The sequence below is a fragment of the Symphalangus syndactylus genome, chromosome 10 (genome assembly GCF_028878055.3).
Source record: "Symphalangus syndactylus isolate Jambi chromosome 10, NHGRI_mSymSyn1-v2.1_pri, whole genome shotgun sequence".
In the NCBI taxonomy this organism is placed as follows: domain Eukaryota; kingdom Metazoa; phylum Chordata; class Mammalia; order Primates; family Hylobatidae; genus Symphalangus; species Symphalangus syndactylus.
The window spans coordinates 41627568-41645558 of NC_072432.2; the positions used below are offsets into that span (position 1 = coordinate 41627568).

General features: G+C 34.6%; 1 long non-coding RNA gene across 1 annotated transcript in view; it reads right to left on the reverse strand.

Moving 5' to 3' along the window:
- LOC134731628 (uncharacterized) overlaps window positions 1-17991 on the reverse strand; it is a 324197-nt gene that overhangs the window by 202110 nt on the left and 104096 nt on the right. Inside the window, exon 2 of the long non-coding RNA XR_010114064.1 lies at window positions 14154-14219. This is a non-coding gene — a long non-coding RNA (uncharacterized lncRNA). The remainder of the gene's footprint in view (window positions 1-14153; window positions 14220-17991) is intronic.

Here is a 17991-nt window from a genome sequence, read left to right on the forward strand (position 1 = left end):
AGTAAGTCAAAAAGCAAGCTTAAAATCCAGCAAGAACACTTTATAAATTGAGGGATGAGTCATAAAGAACTCAGACCTTTGTTATTTCAAATAAGAGGCTATGTCACAAGGATATCATAAAAAGAAAGACTTGAAGGAAAATAATTGAAAATCTGTATGTGTAAAACTTTCTTCATTAAGTCTTCACAATAAAATTTTGCAATAGTATTTTCATTCACTTAATTTTGAGATTGTTAGTGAAGTATTCACCCACGTAATAAAATGTTGAAGCAAGAGTATGCTGTCTTCGTAAATGGACAGATAAAAGGAGTAGTGCAGAAAGTTTACAGCATTAACAAATAGAACTGATTATATATAAACATACAGAATATTATACAACAGACATGTTACATCACTGGAGATTTCAGTGGTTAATTAGAAAATAGTATAGGAAACATTTTCTATTTGGAAAAAAACAAGGTTGGGTCCCTGCCACATATGTCGCAAAATAAATTTCAGATGTGTTAAAATTTCAAATGTCAGAAAATTATGCCATATATGTACTAGAAGATAATAAGGACTATCTTGAAATAAAATCATTAATTTGGCCATTATTTTTGAAGGTCTATTACTTGATAGGGAGAAAGCCAAGTGCTGGCAATTGAAGACCTACCTAGGTTTAATACTAGATGCAAAATAATAGATAAAACATTATACATTAATCACATCAAATTTTAGTAATAGTCTCCATAAATAAATGTAAATAGCAAACTGGGAAAATCTGCAAATTAATAAACAGAATGCCTACAGCTTAAAATATGCATTTCCTTACTAATAAATAAGAACTTGAATACCATAATATTAATGTTTTTAATTGGATAATTTATATCCATTTAATATTCTGCACTTTTCACAGCCTTGTATAGTATTATTGCAGATTAACCCACCCAAGTAATAGATGCTTATTGTAGAATGATGTTCTTAGTAAGTTAATTTCTTTATATCTGAATATATATGGTTTCTTAGACAACTTAAAATATTATTGCTCATTTCCAGAATATTTTAGTTACTTTATTATAAATTAAATTATATGCTATGCCAGCTGGAATACTATATCAACTTAATTTCTATGAAGAATTTTAAAAAATAATCCAATCAAGTAGTTCGCATACTCTTAAGTACCATAGGGGTTCAATATCAACTGTGGAGAAGGGTAGAACCAGGACAATGGAAGGGGAAAGATAGAGAAAGATTGGCTGTGACCACCTTTGCTTCTAACAAAGCAGTTCTGCTTTATGTGTTTAACATGTACGGTGTCCTTATAATACTTCATGTAGAGAGAGGCCTCCAATACTATGAGTAGTAGCAATGTCAGTAGTAGCAGCAGTAGTAATGAATAAGCCTAATGTGAAAGGCTAAAAAATGCTCCCTTCCCCCAATATCATGCCTTAATCTCTGAAATTTGTAAATGTTACCTCATCTGGAAAATGTTTCTTTGAAGATGTGATTAAGTAAAGGATGCTGAGATGGGGAGATTATCCTGGTAGACCCTACATGCCATCACATGTATCCTTATAAAAAAGAGAGTTAGAAGGAGGCTTGACTTATGGAAGGTCATGTGAAGATGGAGCAGAGAGCTTTAAAGATGCTGATCTTGAAGACTGGAGTGAAGCAGGCAAAAGACAAGGAGTGCCAACAACCACCAGAAGCTGGAAGAGGACAAGAACAGATTCCCCACTGCCAGAGGGCATGCCACCTGCTGACACCTTGACTTTGGCCTAGAGACACTGATTTGGGAATTCTGGTCTTCAGAACTATAAATCATACATTTCTCTTCTTTTAAACCAAAGTGATTTCAGTAATTTGTTACAGCCGCCTCAGGAAACTAATACAACATTAACCACCAGTTTACTCCAACCCTGCTCAATTTTAAAATGGGAAATTGAAGTTCAGTAAAATTAGAGAATCAGTCAGGGGCATAAAATCAACTAATTAGTATTAAAATTGCAGTGTATTTCAAGTCTTGAGTCTTTGGAGTTGTAGTCTAACATATATTTTTTATTTCGCTGTGATTTTATATCTATATATGCATACATAAAATAAATTGAATAATTTATTATATATAAAATAAATTGAATATATATTTAATATATAAAATAAATTGAATATATATTTTCTATGTATAAATTGAATATATATATATTGAATGTATAACATATATTGAATATATGTATTTCAATAGCTTTTGGGGTACAAGTGGTTTTTGTTTACATGGATGAAGTATATGGCAATGAATTCTGAGATTTTAATGCATTTGTAATCTTTACATCCTGCTCATTACATTGTGAGTTATTATTAGAAATGATATTAGTAAGTAATATCATTAATAAACTCTGTTGAAATGATTAAAGGTTTCTTTTCACCAAACAAGTAAATTTTTGCCTATTTCTTTTTGAAAGGAAATTATTATTTTTCCCAACTTTTTTCTTTAACTTTACTCAAATATATAAATTGAATAGGCACTGGTGATTTAAATATAAGGAAATTAACAGAGCTTTGAGTTCCTGGAACTTGCAGTTGCAATGGAGTAATTGACAATTAAACCTTTAAATGACAAAGTTATTTGCTATGAATACAGAACTGTAGGAGATCACTACTGGAGTACATATTAACTGTACCTGAGAAAGGGCCCCAGATATGGTGACAGAAATATGAGAGAGAGAGAGAGAAACAAAGAGAGAGAAAAACAAAGAGAGAGAGAGACAGAGAGTTTTCCAACCACTTATGAAAATTCAAGGAAGGTTTCTCAGAGTAGTGACTTAAGCTGACACTGGAAAGATTAAACAAAGCAATGGGACTATGGAGAGAGCAGCATGTTTGTAGAACTTATCTTTAAGCAGCAAGGTCATGAATTGAAGAGTTGGCTATCAATATTGAAGCAGAATAGGGCTAACTGTGTACACAGTGTACACAGAAAAGAAGACAGCAGGGCTTCGTATTTTGTGAGCCAGTTAAACTAGTTACAGTTTTTTCACAAGATATGTGTTGCAGGTCCGGGCTGCAGGCCAAAATTAGCCTGAACCCAGGCAGAAGAAATGGTCAGATCCTTTTAGAAATTAACAGAAGAGACCTGGTGCAGTGGCTCACACCTGTAATCCCAGCATTTGGGAGGCCGAGGCAGACAGATCACATGAGGCCAGGAGTTCAAGAGCAGCCTGGGCAACATGGCGAAACTCTGTCTCTACTAAAAATACAAAAAGTAGCCGGGCATGGTGGTGCGCCTGTAATCCCAACTACTTGGAAGCTGAGGCAGGAGAATCATTTGAACCTAGGAGGCAGAGGTTGCAGTGAGCCGAGATAGTGCCACTGCACTCCAGCCTGGGCAACAGAGCAAGACTCCATCTCAAGAAAAAAAAGAAGGAAGGAAGGAAGGAAGAAAGAAAGAAAGAATGAAAGAAGGGAGGGAGGGAGGAAGGAAGGAAGGAAAGAAAGAAACAGAGAAAGAAAGAAAGAAAGAAAGAAAGAAAGAAAGAAAGAAAGAAAGAAAGAAAGAAAGAAAGAAAGAAATTCAGTTCTTACAAGAGATGGCAACTGCAAATGAAAGAAGAATATTCTTTGTAGGTTAGAAATTACTGTGCTTACATTGTCTTTTTCTCTTTTCTCTCTCTCTCTTTTTTTTTTTCTTTTGCTGAAGACCAGGTTTCTGGCGGACCAAAAAATGTTGGATGACCCCCCTGTAACCACTCACCACATAGATAGTGGCTTCTATAAATTCAGCATTTTTGTAAAAAAAAGGTGATATTAACACGAAGAGAAATTATAGTTACTTGTATCATCTTTAAATATCACTTTAAACTTTAAATATCACTTTAAACATCCACTGTTTTGAAATAGTGATTGCAGTATATTTTCTGCCCATCCTGCTAATACTTTATTTCTTTTTTTAAAACACTAAATTTTATTTTATTTTATTTTATTTTTATTATTACTATAAGTTTTAGGGTACATGTGCACAATGTGCAGGTTTGTTACATAGTTAATGGGTGCAGCACGCTAATACTTTATTTCATTGAACCAGAGCCAGCACATACAGTAAATGTGCATCACTTTGTCTGTATTCTTGAGGATTCTGCTTTGTATTGTTAGTGAAAATAACACTGAAAAGGAAGAATAAATTGTTTAAGGAGTCAAGTGTGATGACTCAGGCAAGTGCGTATACCACTGTTTTAGAGAATAACAAATCAGCATCCTCTCTTATAATCTTCGAACGTGTCTTGGAACAAATAGTTCTGCATGAGTCCATAGATTTTTATTCTTATTTTCAAAAGAATGTTTCTTAACTCATTCCTTATTAATATATAATTTCAGAGTGTGCTGCCTTTGAAACACAATCTGTTTATTTTTAAAAGTAGCAACTTGTTTGGAACTTCTAACATTAAATCGTGATAGGTTATAACTGTTAGTATTTTAGATTTTTAAAATTAGAGATCAATGTAAAAATTTAAAAGCTGTTCCTCAGCCAAATTTGAGATCATCTGCATAGATGTCATAATGGAAGACAGTTATGGATGTATGGATGGGGAAGCTTACTGAGAAAATATATCATAAGTCAATAACAGGCTGTATAATAGCCATCAGGGATTCTAAAATGTACTGCCCAATAGAAGACAGCAAACATAAGTGACTGGGAAGTTACAGAGTTGGGAAGAAACCAGGACAGTGTCACAACATCTATGCAAAGGGAAGACTGCCTCAAAAGGGAAGTAGCACTCAGCAATATGGATTTTTAATAAGGGATGAAGCAAGGGAGGTGTGGAAAATGTTTCCGGTTTCCTAACATGGCTATAGGGAGATGAAGGAGAAATAACAAGATCAAAGAAGATATTCGAAACATGTTAAAACCTCTTTACATCAAAAAAAGGGAATATGCCTATAAACATTGTCAAAAATATGCATCGGCAACATAGTACAAAATATACATGAATCTCTGGCAAATATTTAAAAACTCAGACAATTTGGCTATGTGGGAAAGGAGTGATAGAGGATTCTAAGTGGAAAAAGTAGTAAAATCCAAGAAAAAAGTTATGTTTAAAGACTGAAAGACTCCGGGGACAGGAAGAGTCTGCAAAAGAAAAGTAAAGAAATAGTTGGTGGGTAAAGCCCCTGAGAAGGAATAATGGGTGGTCATGCAGCACCACAGGCACTGGCCTGAGGCACCAGGAGCTGCTCCTGCCTTGAAGCAGCAGGGAAGAAGAAAAAGACAATAGTAATTTGGACAGGTTTTGAAGGGAGTCTTTGTGATAGGATTTCTATTTTTTTATATTTTAGGAACCACAGCTATTTGTAGGGCTTTGTGGAAATTGGTGATTATTAGCTAATGGTTCAACCAATCTGCTTTTTCCTTTTTTTATTCTTAATTTTTATTTGTATTTTAAGTGCCGTGATACATGTGCAGGATGTGCAGGTTTGTTACAGAGGTACACATGTGCCATGGCGGTTTGCTGCACCTATCAACCTGTCACCTAGGTATTAAGCCCAGCATGCATTACCTATTCTTCTCAATGCTCTCCTTCTCCCCACTCCACCCGTTACAGGCCCCCAGTGTGTGTTGTTCCCCTCCCTGTGTCCATGTGTTCTCATTGTTCAGCTCCCACTTTAAGTGAGAACATGTGGTGTTTAGTTTTCTGGTCTTACATTAGTTTGCTGAGGATAATGGCTTCCAGCTCCATCCACATCCCTCCAAAGGACATGATCTCATTCTTTGTTATGGCTGCATAGTATTCCATGGTGTATACATACCACATTTTCTTTATCCAGTCTATCACTGATCGGGATTTGAGTAGATTCCATGTCTTTGCTCTTGTGAATAGTGCTGCAATGAACATATGTGTGCATATATCTTTGTAATAGAATGCGAGTCTGCTTTTTTCATAACCATACTCAACAATCCTCAGCTTCTGGGGAACACCCCTGGCTAAATTTGGCTCCATCTGAGTTCATTTTATTTGGTTTCATTCAGGGCTATGATTTTTGTCCAGGCAAGTGTGACGAAAAAGATAGAGGCATAAAACAATTTGAGACATTGGCAAGCATGTTCTTGAAATGATGCTCCTAGGAACTTAATCCAAGTATGATTAGCATAGAAGAACAGGCCTATCTCCTGGGAATTCAGTCACCAATGTCAGTGACTGAAAGTCTCCAAAAAAGTGAATGAAGTCATAGGGCTGCCATTGAACACGTGAGCTGGAAGAAAGGAGGTTGAGATAGTGATTTTTATAGGCTCATCAATTTGAGGTGATGACAGATTCAAGATCTGACTTTAAGGGTGGGTTGCTGTGGAGATATGAATGATGATAAAGTAATTAATAATAATAACAATAAAGTTTGTTGAGAGTCTATGAGGATCCAGACTCATTTTTGGTACATTTTATCTTTTCTTTCTCTTTCTTTCTTTCTTTCTTTCTCTTTCTTTCTTTCTTTCTTTCTCTTTCTTTCTTTCTTTCTTTCTTTCTTTCTTTCTTTCTTTCTTTCTTTCTTTCTTTCCTTCCTTCCTTCCTTCCTTCCTTCCTTCCTTCCTTCCTTCCTTCCTTCTTTCTTTTCTTTCTTTCTCTTTCTTTCCTTCTTTCTCCTTCTCTCCTTCCTTTTCTTTCTTTCTTTCTTTCTTTCTTTCTTTCTTTCTTTCTTTCTTTCTTTCTTTTTCTTTCTTTCTTTCTTCCTTTCTTTCTTTTTCTTGACGAAGTTTTGCTGTTGCCCCCAAGCTGGAGTGCAATGATGCTACCTTGGCTATCTTGGCTCACTGCAACTTCCGCCTCCTGTGTTCAAGCGATTCTCCTGCCTCAGCCTCCTGAGTAGCTGGGATTACACGTGCCTGCCACTACGCTGGGCTAATTTTTGTGTTTTAGTAGAGATGAGGTTTCACCATGTTGGCCAGGTTGGTCTCACACTCCTGACCTCAGGAGATCCACCTACCTCGGCCTCCCAAACTGTTGAGATTACAGCGGTGAGCCACCATGCCTGGCCCTACTTATTTATTTCTCTCAACAATCTTAAATTCAGAAATTATAATTATCCTTGTTTCACTTATGAGAAAATTAAGACACTGACAGTTTAGTAACTTTCTTTGGTGGTTGTGAATGAAGCTTTCCGGTTCAGAAATGGGAAGGCAGGCAGACTACACAGTCCATAGCTTTGGCTCAAACATGTGTTGTCTCTTTAAAATGACTGGTATAGGGTAGGTCTTATATGTAGATACTAAAGTCATCCAGGATATTGACGTTTAGGGTGGAAAAGAAGACTATAATCAAAGTGCTCAACTTTTCAATAAATGAGAGAAAGGGTACAAAGTCAGATGACTAATCAGCAGAAAGGGAAGAGATGGCCCAGGTGCATGGCATGAGCTGCATTAGGCAAGTCTGACTAAAAGAATAATACGGAACATCTGGTAGATACTATGTGACTATAAGAGGAACACATCCTCAACACCTGGCATATATATATTCTTATCCTCATACCCTTGCTATATATCTATATCGATATATCTATATCTATCTATCTATATATGTATGTATGTATATATATGTGTATATATATATATAAATATATATATATAGAGAGAGAGAGAGAGAGAACTATCTCCCTATATATATATAGATAGAGAGAGAGCGCAAGATTTGAGATAATTCCAGGAAAAAATGAAAGATTACATCTCATTTAAAACAAAAGGCCCCAGTCTGTGATGTTCTTCTTCCTGTGTCCAAGTGTTCTCATTGTTCAATTCCCATCTATGACTGAGAACATGTGGTGTTTGGTTTTTTGTTCTTGCAATAGTTTGCTGAGAATGATGGTTTCCAGCTTCATCCATGTCCCTAGAAAGGACATGAACTCTTCCTTTTTTATGGCTGCATAGTATTCCATGGTGTATATGTGCCACATTTTCTTAATCCAGTCTATCATTGATGGACATTTGGGTTGGTTCCAAGTCTTTGCTATTGTGAATAGTGCCGCAATAAACATACGTGTGCATGTGTCTTTATAGAAGCATGATTTATCGTCCTTTGGGTATATACCCAGTAATGGGATGGCTGGGTCAAATGGTATTTCTAGTTCTAGTTCCTTGAGGAATCGCCACACTGACTTCCACAATGGTTGAACTAGTTTACAGTCCCACCAACAGTGTAAAAGTGTTCCTATTTCTCCACATCCTCTCCAGCACCTGTTGTTTCCTGACTTTTTAATGATGGCCATTCTAACTGGTGTGAGATGATATCTCACTGTGATTTTGATTTGCATTTCTCTGATGGCCAGTGATGATGAGCATTTTTTCATGTGTTTTTTAGCTGCATAAATGTCTTCTTTTGAGAAGTGTCTGTCCATGTCCTTTGCCCAATTTTGATGGGATTGTTTTTTTTTTCTTGTAAATTTGTTTGAGTTCTTTGTAGATTCCGGATATTAGTCCTTTGTCAGATGAGTAGATTGCAAAAATTTTCTCCCATTGTGTAGGTTGCCTGTTCACTCTGATGGTAGTTTCTTTTGCTGTGCAGAAGCTCTTTAGTTTAATTTGATCCCATTTGTCAATTTTGGCTTTTGTATTAATGCTACTAAAATTGAAGGTGCAAGGCATTGAAAAAGTGTTACTAGGATCTAGAGAATTTGACTGCATGACTCTAGCTGTAGCAACAGAAATAACAAAATGGCTGATAAAATATTGTCCCAACAAGAAGAAAGCTGTAGAATAAACACCTTGATCTTTCTCTACCACAGTCCTCCCAATTGTTGCTAATGCATTCCTTTGGAAGCTAGAGAGCATGGGACCCTGCTAAGGTCATGCATCAATGGCAGCCTCCTGGAGCAAAGGCATAAGGTACAGAAAGATCTGGAAGGGCTAACTATTAAAATTTTCCCCAAGAAAGATGACGTCATCACACTCAGGGCTGCCACACATGGTTGTGTCCATTGTGCAGTGCACAACCCCAAGAGGCACCATCCACATAGGCAGCAGTACTGTATGCCCATTCTGCCTGTCTTGCAGGTATGACTGTGATTTATCAATCTTTGAAAGCATAATCAGATTATAATTTGTCTTTTTCACATAATAGCTAAACTTCAAATAGAAGAATTCAAGGCTATCATGATAGTGGACTATTCACTTCCACTAATTGGGAACCAGCTGTGGCACAGGGTAGCCTTACATAAGTGCCTGTTTATTTTATGTTTTTTGTTTGTATATTAGTAACACATGATTTAATGTAACTCACAACTGGAACTCTTATCACATCAATACATATTTTATTATAATAATATACATTTAATAAAATATATTGTAATATTTTATTATAATAGCAATAATATTTTGTTATCTAAAACTATGTAAAACAGACCAAAAAAAGTTCTCAGTGCAGTTCTAGCCTTGTGAATTTTGTAAAGATGTTGGACAACACTGAATGGAAAACGTAGGTGATGCGTGTGAAGTGTGTTGATGAGATCTTCATCACTGTTATTAAGACTAGTCTCCTTCAAATAGATTTCAAGTATTTCTAATAGAATCATAATTATAGATAATGTGACACCTGATTTTTCTTTACTAATTCAATCTAAAAAGATTTGGGGGAACAATAAATTAATTAAGAAATAAAGTCGTATCCTTTTCTACTGATAAAAATTTAGAAACATGATTTGAATACATATAAATTTTAAACACTTTAACAATTGATTTTAATAGTCTTAAAGCATAGTACTTAGTTTTTCATGGGAAACCAGATTTAGGTAATGTCCTTCTGCTGTTTTAAATTTCAGTATATAAACTTTATATTTACAGAATATGGTAAAATAGCAGTTGAACAGAGAGAAATCAGCCATATGTAAAATTGACTAACCATGTGTTTATTTAGCCTTCCATATCTTATTAAACAACATCATCTTTGTTTAGAGAATAATCAGGACTGCTAAAAGCAGTTTATCAAATATTCACTGTAATGTCTACAGAAAGAATCTTGTTAGAGGAGAAAGCAAATTTTATTATCAATTTTATGGCAAATAAAATCCTGATGGGGGTTAACAGAGAAGCCTTAGGGTCTGAAAGAAAAAGTTAATATACACCGTGTGGGAAATATTTACCAAAGCTTTTTGTTTACCCAATTCCATTGCATATTATGTAAATATGTGTTGAGGTACTTAAATAATGTTTGAACTACAAAATGCAATATTTCAAAACCTTACCTAATAAAAAAATTATAGAATTTTTTTATTAATTGTCACATTACAGAATATGATTTGACACAGTATCTTCAAATAAAGAGTATCTATGACATGATGGCATAGAAACAATAGGGATAGAGAAGCAAGAGAAAATTTTAATATATTCATACTTCCTATTTCCTTAGCACGAATTCCAATTCAAAGACTCAGATTTTTGCTCAGATGACTGAAATAATGCATTAATGTTATACTGTCATTCCAAATTCCACCACGTGTCATTTAAGTCTCAAAGTTCAATTAAAGTGACAAGGATGACACACATCAATAGTTAAGGAGGAAAAATAAAAAGTGAGGGAACTTCTAAATGACATTTAATTATGATCTCATGGTAGAAATCATTCTACAAAGAAAGGAAATGCAATAGAAAGCAAGATGTCATACTTTGGAATTTTCATCCCCAGAGAGAGTAAGCCAAAAAAAACCTGTAGCAGGGTGTGATTAACTCTGTATGTTGTTCTTGACCTCATTAATGGAGTCAGCGGATGGATTTCCAGATCAATTTGTATGCAAATGTAACAGAAATAAGAATGCAGCTTTACAACTAATCTGCCCACTTTTAGACTATGTACTTTTTTTCCTCTCTTGCCATCTTCATTTATTCACTGAATGATATTTATTGGTGGCCTCACAAAAGTGTCTTGAAAACTGACTGTGTATGGTAAACAAAAAAAGGAAAATGTAAATCTATAATTTTATTTTATATGAGAATGTGTGGTATTTAAATGCAGCCTAACATTCTCTGAAGACTTTTATAGGTGTGATTTTCTTTACTCCTAAATTTTTCTAGTGCATCCTAATATACTGGAAAGTGACTAATCAATAAGTACAGACTTTGGCACAGTTACAGCCCATTCAGCTTGAGGGATGGAAGGGGACATTTCATGTCATTACGACAAACAATAGGAGCCAAAATGGAGGCGTCTTTTGCTGGTAATGAAAAGTCTACAGCTATAAGACTTTTGTTTGTGAGAGTGGTGTACATTTTTGGTATTATGAATGCAGTGTCAATCTGATATGATACTCATTATGTATATGGTTCACACTTGATTTCAACTGCTTATTCAATTAAAGTCAGTTGACAATATATTGTGAAGTATCTAGTTATTGCCATTTTTTCATATTATTTGACACAGTATATTCAAATAAAGGATATCTATGACATGAAGGTATTATTAGAAACGTTGGGGAAAATTAGTTTTACTTTTGTATCATTTTATAAAGATTATACAAACCTGAACTAGGCAGATGAGGTGAAATAAGCCTGAAAAGGGGAAATCTAAGAGGCTTACAGGAGGAAAAACCAGTAAGATTTATGACTAGTTATGGGAAGAGGGAAAACCAGAATCAACCCTAACTGAAGAATGCCCTTCCGGGACACCAAGAGTGCTGAGTCCCTGAATAGGGTCGCAGGTTAAGTATAGGGCAGACTGAAATTTACAAGCCATTATTAAAAAGCACTTGAACTTCAGGTTCCATTTTAATCAGACTGATAATATGTGATTTTTCCCTCTTCCTCCCAAGATCCTATTAAAAACAGTAGTACACAATAACGAAAACAATGAAGTTAAAAAATGAACAGGGCTAATGTTCCCACAGTCTTAAAGTGCTAAATCCTCACTTACCATGGCAAAAGTCAGTAGGTAATATTCACAGTTAATCAATGTATATTAACTATTATAAGTATCTAATGTAGTGATGTGAAAGTAACCAACAGAATAAAAGAGACAGAAATTTTTTTTTTTAAGTATTAGGGGTGGGACAAGGAGCAGTGGAGCAATGTAACCTTTGCTTTTCCTTATAGGGCCTTGTGTACCACTGGATTTATAAGCTCTGTGTGTGTGTGGTGTGTGTGTGTGTGTGTGTGTGCGCTATGTGTGTGTTTCATAAAACATAACACTACTAAGGAAAAAATAGTATTGTATGTACTGAGAATTCAACACATTCCTAAATATGCTATTTACATTAAAACAGGAATTTCTAATCACACAAACTTCCATCGGCCGCCTTAAAATTTAATAGTCAATACCTTTCTTGTAAACATATTTATAAAGTTCCTGAAATGTTAAATTATAATATGCTATTTTAATTTTAATTACATATTAAGGGTTCATATATAATCCTGATAAACTTTTTGGCTCAGATATGCTTTCAATTCTTTGAAAATATGGTATACATTTGTGAATATGCATCACTGATGCTTTTTGGCAGTCTAGTTTAAATTAGTATGGAGATTTATAAAATCTCAATATTTTGGCATCATTTTCAATAGCAGATCAACAAAAGTCTTTTCAACACCTATTAAAAAATGAGGTAATATGTTGCTCACTGTTCTTTAAGCATGCTAAGGAATAAGGGTTCTCATTCAAATCCTCTCTATATTAACCTGTCAATCCCTGTCGATTCACAGAAAACCTCCACCAACTATGAGCCTGAAAAGTAATGCTTGCTATTAGAAGAGCTCAAGGCCCACAAGCATCCCTTATATGACAACATGCCTTTATTAAAATGCTGTGATTTCTTCTGTTAACTTCGTCGAAATATCTATTCATTTTAAATGCACAATTCAGTGACTTTCAGTACATTAAGAGAGTGGTGTAAACAATATCAAAATCTAACTTTAGACACTTCCAGCACCCCAAAAAACAAACATTGTGCCCATATATATTCACTCCTAAGCCCCACATGTTGCCCCACATCACCACCAATCTACTTTCTGTCTCTATGGATTATATGGTCAGTTCTTTATGAATAACTTGAGATTAGACATTTTCAGTCAACTCAAAGTTTGAAACCTGTTGTTCAGTTAAAGTATTAAAATAAAATAATTTCTCATGTCTTAATTTTGCTTATATTTATTCAAAAAGCAGTCTAGAATCCATGAATACTTTCCAGTGTCATTACTCAATTGTTTGACTTTGGCTGTTTTTTACCATATTTATTTTAATATATCATTGATCAAAATTAGCTGGATGACTGGCAAATCAACATTATAATTGTATAAATTAACCAGATGCAATGCTTAGGTTAATAGCATAGTCTGCAAAACACTGACTCCTTGTAGAATTTTCCTTACCTTGGAAAATCAGTTTCAGGTTTAGAACTCTGTTTGTAATTAGCTAAAATCGTTTTTTTCTAAACATAAATTCATTTATTTATATGTATACTTTGGGTTGTAAGTATATTGGTAAGTTTTCCCTGAACTGAAGAGTTAGCCTAATTGTGACCAAACTCTTATAAATATAACAGTGATGTCAATTCCCAGTGTAGTAGTAACAATTTCTGCAAATTACTAGCTAAAATTGTTATTTTATAATTTATCCAAATCCAATGAGAATAGTTCAGATACATTGGATTAAGACCAAAACACTATCATTTTATAGATCAACATAAAACAATATAGAAATCTTTCTTTTAAAAATTATGAATTGCCTGGGCAATGGCTTTGGTAAAACGAGCCCATTAGACTACCATCTTTCACTGCACCACAGGAGTAAGAGAAAGGTTGGTCATTCTCAAAGCTGAAATCTTGTCAGCCTCACTGTAGATTTATGAGGCAGTGTTCTAATCCCTCATTATTATCTGTCTTGTTGTTCTCCATTACTGCATCCTCAAGGAGCCTGTTTTGTTGTGTACTCCTCATGTCATGCTCAGCTGAAGTATAACTGACTACAAGACCACCTACACTTACAGTGCATTCACACACAGATGAGTGGATGCTAGAAAAGTTGTACATCCATTAGGCAGAGAATTAGTTTTGATGTTATTCATTTATCTATCAAATATACTTAGACATATGAGTTCTCTGAAGGCTTGTTTACTAAGAAATGGTTCTTTACTCTTAGATAGGAGAAATGAAAGATATTGCTGCTGTCAATGAGTTTAAAAGCTTTTATGCAGAAGTCTGAAAAATGAGAACTTACCTCATTTTTCCATTGTCTGTTCTGTGGCATTTTCAAAGTGAATTCTTTCAGCAGGCTATTTTCATGCTGTGATCAGAAAGGAAATACACCATTACTTTGTGTTGCCTTATTCCATCTCTAAATAGAAATGTATAGAAATTTAAGTCATCAGTGACTTAGATATTTCCAATTGCGGGTAGTCTTTTAAAAAATAATAAAATATGATGAACAGATAATTTAAAATGTTGGTTTTCATTTGTATTAAAAATGTGCTAAATTTGATGTGATATGGCATATGTGGGAAGTGAGGAAGGGCAAGTCAGTGGAGATAGTCATCAGGAGCATGATCAGGTTTGTGAAGGAGAAGTACAGGATGTTGTCTAAAAATATAGTAGGGACATGCATGCTGATATGAGGAGTCTTGGAAGCTCTTTGGGGAAGTGGCAGATAAGTCTAACTTTAAAGATTAAGAGTTAGCAATGAAAAGAGAAGAAGATGAATATTCAGACTTCAGAAATCAGAGAGTGAATACTTGGAGACAGACCATCTACCAAATAACAGTCAATATTTTTGACATAACCTTCAAAATGAACTCATAATATTTTAATATCTTTTAAATTGTTGTCATTAGAAACTTGATAATTCTTAGTGAGACTAAAAGTGAAAAAAATATGTTCAAAACACTCATATACAGTTAGGAATGAATATGCATAGTTAATTGTCCAATGGCACACATTATATTAGTTACCTTAACATAATACCTACTCTATTAATAATTTATTAATACTATAACATAGACATGGAGAGTTCTATTAAAATAGTGTCATGCATCACTTAATGATAAAGACACATTCTGAGAATTGTAGCATGAGGCATTTGTCATCATGTGAACATAATAGAGTGTACTCACACAAACATAGATGGTATAGCCTAATATACACCTAGGCTACAGCTAAGCCTTGTTATAGCCTTTTGCTCCTAGGCCACAAACCTATACAGCATGTTACTATGCTGAATACTGGAGGCAACTGAACACATGGCAAGTATTTGTGTATCTAAGCATATCTGACCATAGAAAAGGTACAGTAAAAATACAGTATCATAATCTTCTAGGATCACAGTTGCATATGCAGTCCATTGTTGATGGAAATGTTCTGTGGCGCATGACTGTTTATGTCTAATTCAGGGTACTCTGCATTAACATTGCATACTTCATAATCATGTAATAATTTCAAGATCTTGAATCCATCATAAAATAGCCAATTTTTCTAAGTATCCTATTTGGGTTTATGAATAGAATTAAGAATAGTTATTGAATATCCTGACTCAAATTTTATCTTCATAATAAAATACATTTATGTTGTACAGTGTTTACATGTTAGATAAAGACTTAAAATGAAGTCAAAAAGTAAAACATACATTCCCAGTTCTACTACCTTGTTGATTTTGAGTGATGAGTTTTTTTCTAGACTTTCACATATATATGTTTTGCCTTTCTAAGTTATATCACATAAACAATTGGAAAGCCTGCTTTTTCAATTCAACTTAAATAAACACTAGGCTAAATTGTTTAAAATTTCACTGGAAACTTTAAAGGAAAAAGTAGCCATTAACAGGATTGCGGTCAATTTTTTTACCATATTGAAACATAGGCTTAATGTAGTTTAGTTAAACAAAATTGATAAGAATAAGAGAAAAATGTTAAAATTAATGGTATATACTGCCAAATTGTTTTCTAATGTGGCTTATTTAAAGTTAACATTATTTAGCTAAGACTTAATATTAATTGTGAATAATAAGCAGAATTTTTTTCTTCCAATTTGAGTTAGTGGTTTCACATCTAATATGCATAGGAGCAATATATTCAAATTAATTTGAGAACCAAAAGGAACCTGTAGGACACTAGGTGGTTCTTCTTGGTTTTGTACATGGTAGGGTGATGACTTTGAATATTATAGTCCTCAATTCCAGGCTGATATACAGCATTTTGAACCCCTAATTTTTCCTAATTTATTTTCAACATGTTTGTGACATTTTAAAATTTTATATAAAACAAATACAACTTGAGCTCAACTACATCTAGTCTTTGATAACACTTCATTCAGAAGATCTCTACTTTTCCTTTTGTTTTCTTTCTAAATTTCCAATCTAGACTAGCATATCTATGTCAGCACTCTTTCTACATTTGACATAGGTTACAACGCTCCCCTCTTACCTCTTACACAAATGAAACTACATTTTTATCTCAGATGTATTTATTTCTAGCTCAGTGAAATGAATTCAACTGAATTTTAAACTTAAAAACATATGCACATTAAAAATATTATATTTCTTTAGAGATTAAAAAAGAAAGGCTAAATTATATTACCACAGACAATTATCAATATATTCACAACCTTCCTTTTTTTCTGTCTGCTTTTATTCACTAAGTTGTGCACCTAGACAGAGGCAGCCACTGAGTTGAAATACAGTGATTTCTCAATTGACTAGCCCTCTGTTTTCAAAACCTGAAGAAAGCCATTCATTCTGAGTTTCCAGAGAGTCGTCGAAAGGTAAAAAGTCTTTAGTGTGGAAGACTGAATATGCTAAAGATACAATGACCAGACCATACATTATAACAGAAAGCTGACCTCCAACCTCTGCTACAGCCAGCCCCAATACTTGGCCAATGAATGTTTTGTTTTGTTTTGTTTTGTTTTGTTTTTTAGCACCCGCCCCAACTCAGAACCAACCAGAAGCCAAATATGTTTCCCCAATTAATTATATGAGATGCTCTGCTTTTAGTTAGCCTTCCTCCAGGTTCTCCATGACCTCTTGCTCTGAGAGCATACACCCGATCCTTGTCTTTCTTCACTATTAGGTTTTCCCACTTCTTTGCTTGCCTTTAAGTCTCTGCCAAATGCAAGTGATGGTGGCTGAACCCCTTTGTACAGCAACTTCTGAATAAATAGCCTCTGTTTGTTCTCATTTGATTTGTCTTCATTTATTTCCGTAAGTGTTTGTTGTAAATCTTTGATGCATGAAGGAGGGACTAATCAAGGGCTATTGTCTCCAGGTCCAGCACATGGAGAGGAGACAGGGCCAGCTGGGCGGTGACATTTTGCAGTGTCCAGTAGTGTCCATCCGTACAGAGCTTATAGCCAGCTGTGTCAGGAATGAAAGGATCATTCCCAGAGAAGGAGGGGAAAAGAGAGGGCTTACTGAGTTGTATAAAAGGAGGAATGGTTTAGTCCAGAACAGAGCCTTGTAAAAACTCAGTACAACTATTACGCACATAATATTAGGCAGCCACCTTGCCTAATTAGCTCCCTAAGTTTTCAATACGTTCTTAATTTCTTTACTTTTATTGGATATAAGTTCTTTGTCACATAGAAGGTTTTCAAGTATTTTCTTTCAGTCTGTGGCTTGTCTTTTCATTCCCATGAATATTCTTTGCAGAGGAAATTTTTAAAATTTTCATGATCTAATTTAACATTTTTCGTTCTTATTTTACAGTATTTGTGCCCTATTTCTTTCTTTTCTCTTTATGGTACTCCAGTTGCATCCATGGTATTTCATTTGATACTGCCCCAAAGCTTATTGGTGCTCTATTCACTTTGCAGAGTCTTTGGTTTTGTTTTGTTCTGTTTTGTTGTTTTCTCCCCACACTGTGTTTCATTTGGAAGCTTCTACCACAAATTCTTCAAATTCACTAATCTTTTGTTCTTTAGCTAAAACTTGAGGCAATCTCTCCACAGAGCTCTAGCAGTATTTTTTCTCCAGTATTTTGTCCTACAAATCCTATCACCTTCTCTTACACAAAAACTGAACTTTGGCTGGAAGTGGTGGCTCATGCCTGTAATTCCAGCACTTTGGGAGG